The sequence below is a fragment of the Nomascus leucogenys genome, chromosome 3 (assembly GCF_006542625.1).
Source record: "Nomascus leucogenys isolate Asia chromosome 3, Asia_NLE_v1, whole genome shotgun sequence".
In the NCBI taxonomy this organism is placed as follows: Eukaryota; Metazoa; Chordata; class Mammalia; order Primates; family Hylobatidae; genus Nomascus; species Nomascus leucogenys.
Window position 1 is genome coordinate 120855281 of NC_044383.1, and position 6897 is coordinate 120862177.

Sequence of the window (6897 nt, forward strand, 5' to 3'; positions counted from 1 at the left end):
AGAAGACACAGGGGCTCTTTCAAGGTATGTGAATAATGACCCCAGGCTCTCTGACTGAACGCCAGGCACACCTGGCCAACAGGTCTCATCTGCAGAAGTTAGTGGTGGCCACTAGAAAGCCAGTGTTGAGGAGATTCTGAGTGAACACGCAGGTGACATGAAGAAGCCTGTCACGGTGACAGCCAACAGCAGGGGGAGAGGCCATGAGGGTGTAATAACTCTTATTCCGTGTATTTTTCTTCCCTGGTTTGGTCTAGCACCTAATATCTCTCAAGCACAATTTCTTAGTTTCATGAGTGAAAATAAATTTCATACTCCACTAAATACTCTGAAGAATTATGTTTACCCACTGACACCGAAGATTGTTCTATCTTTCATGATTTTTTCCTTCATAGTTACAGAAGAAACTATAGGGCTATAGGACTATAGTTACGTGTTTAATGACATCAAAATGTCTCCCTTCGGCAGAATATTAGGAATGCTTTAATATGGGGTTATATAGAGATGAATAATATGTGGTTCCTAACCTCATGAAGCTCACCATCAAATGCAGAATAGACACACACATGACGATTAATTGCATTATGTAGTGTGTTTTGGGCAATGTTAGACCGTGGGCACCAAACACAGCCCAGTGAGGGGAGGTCAGGAAGAAGTGAGGGCATCAAAGAAAGCTGCCTGGTGGAGAAAATGCATGAACTGATCTCCAAAGAATGACTGCGTATTGTTCAAGAAGAGACCAAACCCCTTTCCCAACTTTTGACATCCTGTGAGTTCTAGCCCTGCCTCCCCCATCAGCCTGGGCTTTTCCTGCTCTTTTCTTGCTCCAGCATCATTGTCATTCTTAGCTTCTCCAGCTCTCCTTCATGCTGAAGGACTACCCTGGAATGCTCCACCCTGTGCCCAAAGCTTCTGTCTACACCAGGTTAATTCTTTTTTTTTTTTTTCTTTTTTTTGAGACGGAGTCTCGCTCTGTCGCCCAGGCTGGAGTGCAGTGGCATGATCTCAGCTCACTGCAACCTCTGCCTCCCAGGTTCAAGTGATTCTCCTGCCTCAGTCCCCCAAGTAGCTGGGATTACAGGCACCCCCCACCAGGCCTGGCTAATTTTTGTATTTTTAGTAGAGACAGGGTTTCACCATGTTGGCCAGGCTGGTCTCGAACTCCTGACCTCATGATCTGCTACACCAAGTTAATTCTTACCTATGCCTCAAATCTCAGCCCACATATTAACTTCTAAAGGAAGCATTTTTGGGGTACCATATGCTCTCTAGTACCCTTCACTTTGTCTTTAATTCATTCTTCACCACTGTAATAATGAATTGTGTAATTGGTTGTTCACTTTGTTTTCCCCACAGAAACTATAGGCTCCATGAAGGCAGGCACCCATGTGTATCTTCTCTCACTCTATCTGAGCACAGAGGATAGGATAATACACAAGGCAGACATTCAACAGCTATTTCATGGTGTATCTGTCTGGAATAGAGAGGATGAAAACCTCAACTAGAGCAGTGGGAGTCAGCAGGGAGAGAGAGGAGACACGGGAAATAAGTATGAAATGCACATTGATGGGGCCAGGTTGTAGATTTGATGGGAGAGGAGGAATAAAGGATGGATTATGGATTTACTGTCTCACCTATCACTTTTACTTTCCAAAGATGAAACAGTAGTGCCTTATATACCTCTGTACTATTTCATTGAGGACATAATCCACAGCAATTTACTTAATGCTTTTTGATGCTACACATGGAGATCTGAGAGCCAGATGTAAAGTTATCTATTAAAAAGTGAATCTTCAGATGGAAGCATCCTATCTTTGCATTGGTCCAAATGCAAATACTCAGTTGCTTGACAACCTTCTTGCTGTGACCATCAGGAGTGAAGGAATTCATAGTAATCACAGGCACAGTATGGGGGGACTTAGAACAATGCTCTGTGAAGCTGCTCCCTCTCCACTTTATTCACTCATCCTTATCCCTTCTCTCCTCACTGTACTCCCAGAATGTTCTCCCTTCTGCCTGGGAGGGAGCTAGAGCTGTGGCTTGTGTCCCTGTCTGAATGCGGAAGAGGACGAATTCCACTGCTTGCTCCAACCCCAGGCTTCGTGTAACGGGGATCTGCAGTTTCTCCTTTCCCTTCCTCAACTTCAGGAGCTCCTCAACCAAGAAAGAAATTCTTCTCACGTTAGAGTATACCTTCATTTATTATGTTTAGGTGCAAGGAAAGACTGAATAAATGTTGAAGCTGGCAGTCAATTCATTACACTGCATTTTCAAGCATTTCGAACATTTCTTCCTGAACTATATTCTTTCCTGCAAACATCTACAGCTCTAGTATTTGTTTTTTAAAATTATATATATGCACATACACAAATACATACATATGTGTATATACACTCATCTTTTTCCTTTATAGACTTCTTGATTAGTACCTTAAATCCCAAGTAAAATTGTCAGTCTTTAGAGGAGCATCTTATCATATAACACATGGTTTCTCTGTTTTCACAGCCTCACCCATGATCCTGGAAGGAATGTCAAGAATCATTTCTGTAACTAGAGAGATATCCCAAGGACGAGGCTTATCTCCTTAAGGAAAAGAAATCTGACTTGCTTTCAGAGCCTTACATATAACCACTGTTCAGCTATGTGGAAAGAATTTATATGTTTGATCTAATTGATAAAGAACCCCTGGAATGTTCCTAAATCCCTGAGCAACTATATTCCAGAGTGCAGGAATCACTTGGGAATTCATTTGAATTGTCTGATCTTAACTGCTCAAGTCTATCCACTGAGAAACCCCTGGTGCATCTCAATAGCTGCATCTTATTGTGGTCATATTTTGTTTCTTTTATTGCTTCCATTGCCCTTCCTCTCTCCCCCACTACCTTGCCTCTCTCCCTCTCGGTTTTTTCCTCCCTCTCCCACTCTCTTTTCTTCTCCCTCTCCCTCTCGCCTTTTGTTCTCTCAAATGCCTCTTCATGTTGTTTTTATTCCAGATCCTCAGTAATTCTTATTGCAATATGCCCAGAACTAAAAAGGCTGCTGACCAGTGCTAGAACATACAGTCTAGGACCTGTAAAACCCACACAGCTCCTCCTACAGAGCTCTAGGTAATGCCCAAACTGAGGAAGTAACCACAGTGATGACTTGGATCAACAAACAATGTGCAAAGAGGCTTAAGCAGTAAGTTATGTAATTCTCCATGCGGGTCTAGAGGCGAAGCTCTACTTAGATTAAGGGATAAAGGTTCAAGGTTCATATTACCTAACAATATGTCGCCTAGATACAAACACTAGTGATTTAAATCACTTACGTGGTAAGATTTTATGTGCTTGGCACAAACTGGCATAGAGCATTGCTAGTTCTAAGGTGAAAGACTAGAACCAATCAACAATGGAGAATGCTATGCCTAGAAAACACCCCACCCACCCCTGCTGTTGTATTATCTAATACACACTGACTTTGGAGGAACAGCTCATCATCTCAAAGTTCCCCCACCTTTGATTTTGCTTCTCTGATGTGGAAAGTTCCAGTGACCCTGTTTCTTCCAGGTAACTTTGCTGTGAAGTTCAGTTCTGCCTGATCTTTGGCCAGCAGCAGGGAGTTCAGGCTGTTTGTCAAGATCATAATTATAACTTATGAAAATCAGAAAAGTATTCCCAGATACAAACCCATCCTTGCCCTGCCAATCCATGCTAAGAAGGCTGCTGTAGAGAAATGTAATGCAAATTATCAAAACTAAGTGGGTATGACAGACTCTTTCCTCATCCACACACATCCTCAGGCTGCTCTGATGTGATATTTCTTGTTCTTCAAGGCTGCTTTTGCTATATGTTTTATTTTGTCTCACTAGAATAAGGGTATTACACAATACAGGTTACTTCATAGCTGATTTCCTCCCCATGTTCTCAGAATAGCCCAGAATGAGATTAAGAACCAAGCAAGTAATAGAGGCAAGAGCATATTTAGGGCATGGCAAGCTCTGGGTGGCTTTGTCTTTTGCTTTCATTGCTATCTCATCAGCTATTTTGTCCTCCCCCCAAGAATAAATAGAACAAGGATGTAACCAAGGAAAATCAAATTCTCCTCTATTAGACAATTCATTACATACGAATAATTTTTGAGACACAAGAAACCTCTTCATCCTCCAGTATATACATTTTTCTTTTTTTTTTATTTTAGTGGCATCAAGAAATGCGTATCTAATATTTTTGCAAAATAAACCCAAGGCCCATTCAAAAGGATGGTCACCTCTGGATGATAGTCTCATTGTGATGAGAATAAACATGAGATGTTACAGATACCCAACAATTATACAGAGGACAAGATTTTGCACTGCTTTTTTAGCAGGAAAGATAAATCTTAACTCATCCACCCACCCTCCATTGCCTAGTTGTCACTTTGCACATACTCAGTGAAGAAGGCTGCAGTCTTCAATAAAGTTTATACCATAAAATAGCTGTGATGTGCTTGCACTGAAGCACATCAAACCTCTCAGAGCTAACTAGCTTTTACCAAGATCAATCCAAGGACCTCTCAGCATTAGGTACCAAGCCTTAACCACTGACACTCCAGGCCTAAGAAGGGAATTCATGAAGACACCACTAGTGAATCACTCAAAAAGAAGGAAATATTGAATGCATTCCAGATTCTTGTATCACAAGTATTGCACTTTTCTCTTCATTTCTGAAGTTCATCATGAAAGGGCAATAGTATTGGTAATCTCAGTTTTCCTCTTTCTTAAGGAAAATTGCTTTTTCTCAGAATCATAGGAGCACAGATGAGAAGGGACCTTAAAAGCCATCTAGCTTTTTTAGTAGAGAAGGGTTTCACCATATTGACCACAGCAACTACAAAAACAAATCGTCTTTTTGTCACATCCAAGGATCAGTGCCTGCTCTCAGCCTCAACCACCCTAGCAACAAGGAACTAAACTGCATCACAACATTGCATTTTCTGTTCCATTTTTGGACAAGTAAAATTGATGAAAAATTCTGTATCTTGTATGAGCTTAAGACTTCAAAAACCTAAGCATTTAAAAAAATGATGATGTTCCCTGCCTTTCAGGCAATATGTAATTCAAATTTTTAAAATACTAATTTGTAAAATAGGAGAACAAAACTAAGGTTCTGAATTTCCTCATTAAAAACATTGATATTTTCTTTCTAAATTTCAAATGGTAGACTCTTTAAAAAAAAAAAGCAAATAAAAAAATCCTTCTTTAGTTTCTTTTTGGCCTTTGATGTGCTTGCTTGCTGGCATCCTGCATCCATGGTTAATTTGCTAGTGGGGAATACATCATTACCATTCTATGTCTTCCATTTTGCAGATTAAATATTCTCTCTTTTCACTATTCTTCAGAAATCATAGCTTCCGGCCAGGCACGGTGGCTCATGCCTGTAATCCCAGCACTCTGAGAGGCTGAGGAGGGCGTATCACGAGGTCAAGAGTTTGAGACCAGCCTAGTCAATATGGTGAAACCCCTTCTCTACTAAAAATACAAAAATTAGCTGGGCATAGTGGCACGCACCTGTAGTCGCAGCTACTTGGGAGGCTGAGGCAGGAGAATCGCTTGAAACCAGGAGGGGGAGGTTGCAGAGAGCCAAGATCACACCACTGCACTCCAGCCTGGGTGACAGAGTGAGACTCCATCTTAAAAAAAAAAAAAAAAAAAAAAAAGTCATAGTTTCCAGATTTTCACCTTTCTCTTCTAGTTGTGCCCTAATTTACTGCCGTTCTTCTCTCCACTCTCAATATATCCAGCTCAGCTTGAACCAGACACTGACCACCCTTACTCAGAATGGTGCTTTGGGGAATGCCCTCTCCAACTCTTGGCAACCACACAGTAGCATTAATTCACTGAGTTCCTAGTTAAAAACCTTAACTTGCATTTTTTTTCAAGCATACACCTTTCTGCTTTATGGCACCTTTCTGCAAATTAGGAAGAGGTGCCCTCTTTGCATGGACACAGTCCTTACTCACGCCCTCAGCCAGGAACCTGTATGCAGCATGCAAACTGTTGAAGCCCACCAGTGGGATTTGCAATCTGCCCACCCCTCCTGTGTTTGTGTTGCTAATTTTCTGGAACTGAGGGCAACCTTTATATATCTCCCTTTTACTTTTTATCCTGTTAGATTTGGTCCATTGTTCCGTCCTGTCAAGTTATTTTGGGTTCCAATGTATTTGCCCTCCCACCCAGCTGCAGAGTCATCAAGAGACCATCTTAATCTGGCAGCTCAGTGGCCCTATCAAAAGGAAGTGAGATCTGGGAAGGGAGATATTATTCATCTCGTTCTGACTTTAGTGATGGCCTCTTCCCTCTCTATTATTCATCTTGTTCGGACTTTAGTGATGGCCTCTTCCCATGACGGCCTCATCATGACAATATATTTCAGAGTTTTTTCAGTATCAGTATCAAATTTTCTGTTTTGTGGACTGAAGAGTCTAAACTTCTTCCCATGTCTGAAAATTAGGACATTTTCTGATCTCCATCCAGTCTCAGGACACATCTCCTGTGCTCCACAATTCCGCAACCATTACTGACAGCCATTTTCTATTGAAATCACACAGAGCCAAGGGCAGAGGTCTCATGAAATTTCTTTTGAAGTAGTTTAACTGCGGATTTTTACAGATAAATGGAAAAATTTCTATAATACAGTTTTTTTTTTTTTTTTTACTTTTGTTTTACTGCAGTTTAGAAGTTTCTTTATTCACCTTTTTCCAGGAAGGGCAAACTGCTGTCTTTTAGTTTAATGTAGAATATTTTTTAATGCAACAATAAAATTCCAGCAACTACAAAATGATGATTATTTAAAAATGTGTAAAATTTTCTATTCCTTTTCATTTTTGCCATATGATTTTGCCATTCACCATAGGATCTTTTCTCATTTGGAACTTCAA

At 40.8% G+C, this 6897-nt stretch overlaps 1 long non-coding RNA gene across 1 annotated transcript; it reads right to left on the reverse strand.

Annotated features, from left to right (window-relative positions):
* Positions 1-948: 948 nt before the first annotated feature.
* LOC105739589 lies at positions 949-2987 on the reverse strand. The gene is made up of 2 exons (XR_001115527.2): positions 2883-2987; positions 949-2519 (listed from the first exon to the last, which is right to left on the reverse strand). It is a non-coding gene; the product is annotated as an uncharacterized LOC105739589 (long non-coding RNA).
* Between the last annotated feature and the right edge of the window lie 3910 nt (positions 2988-6897).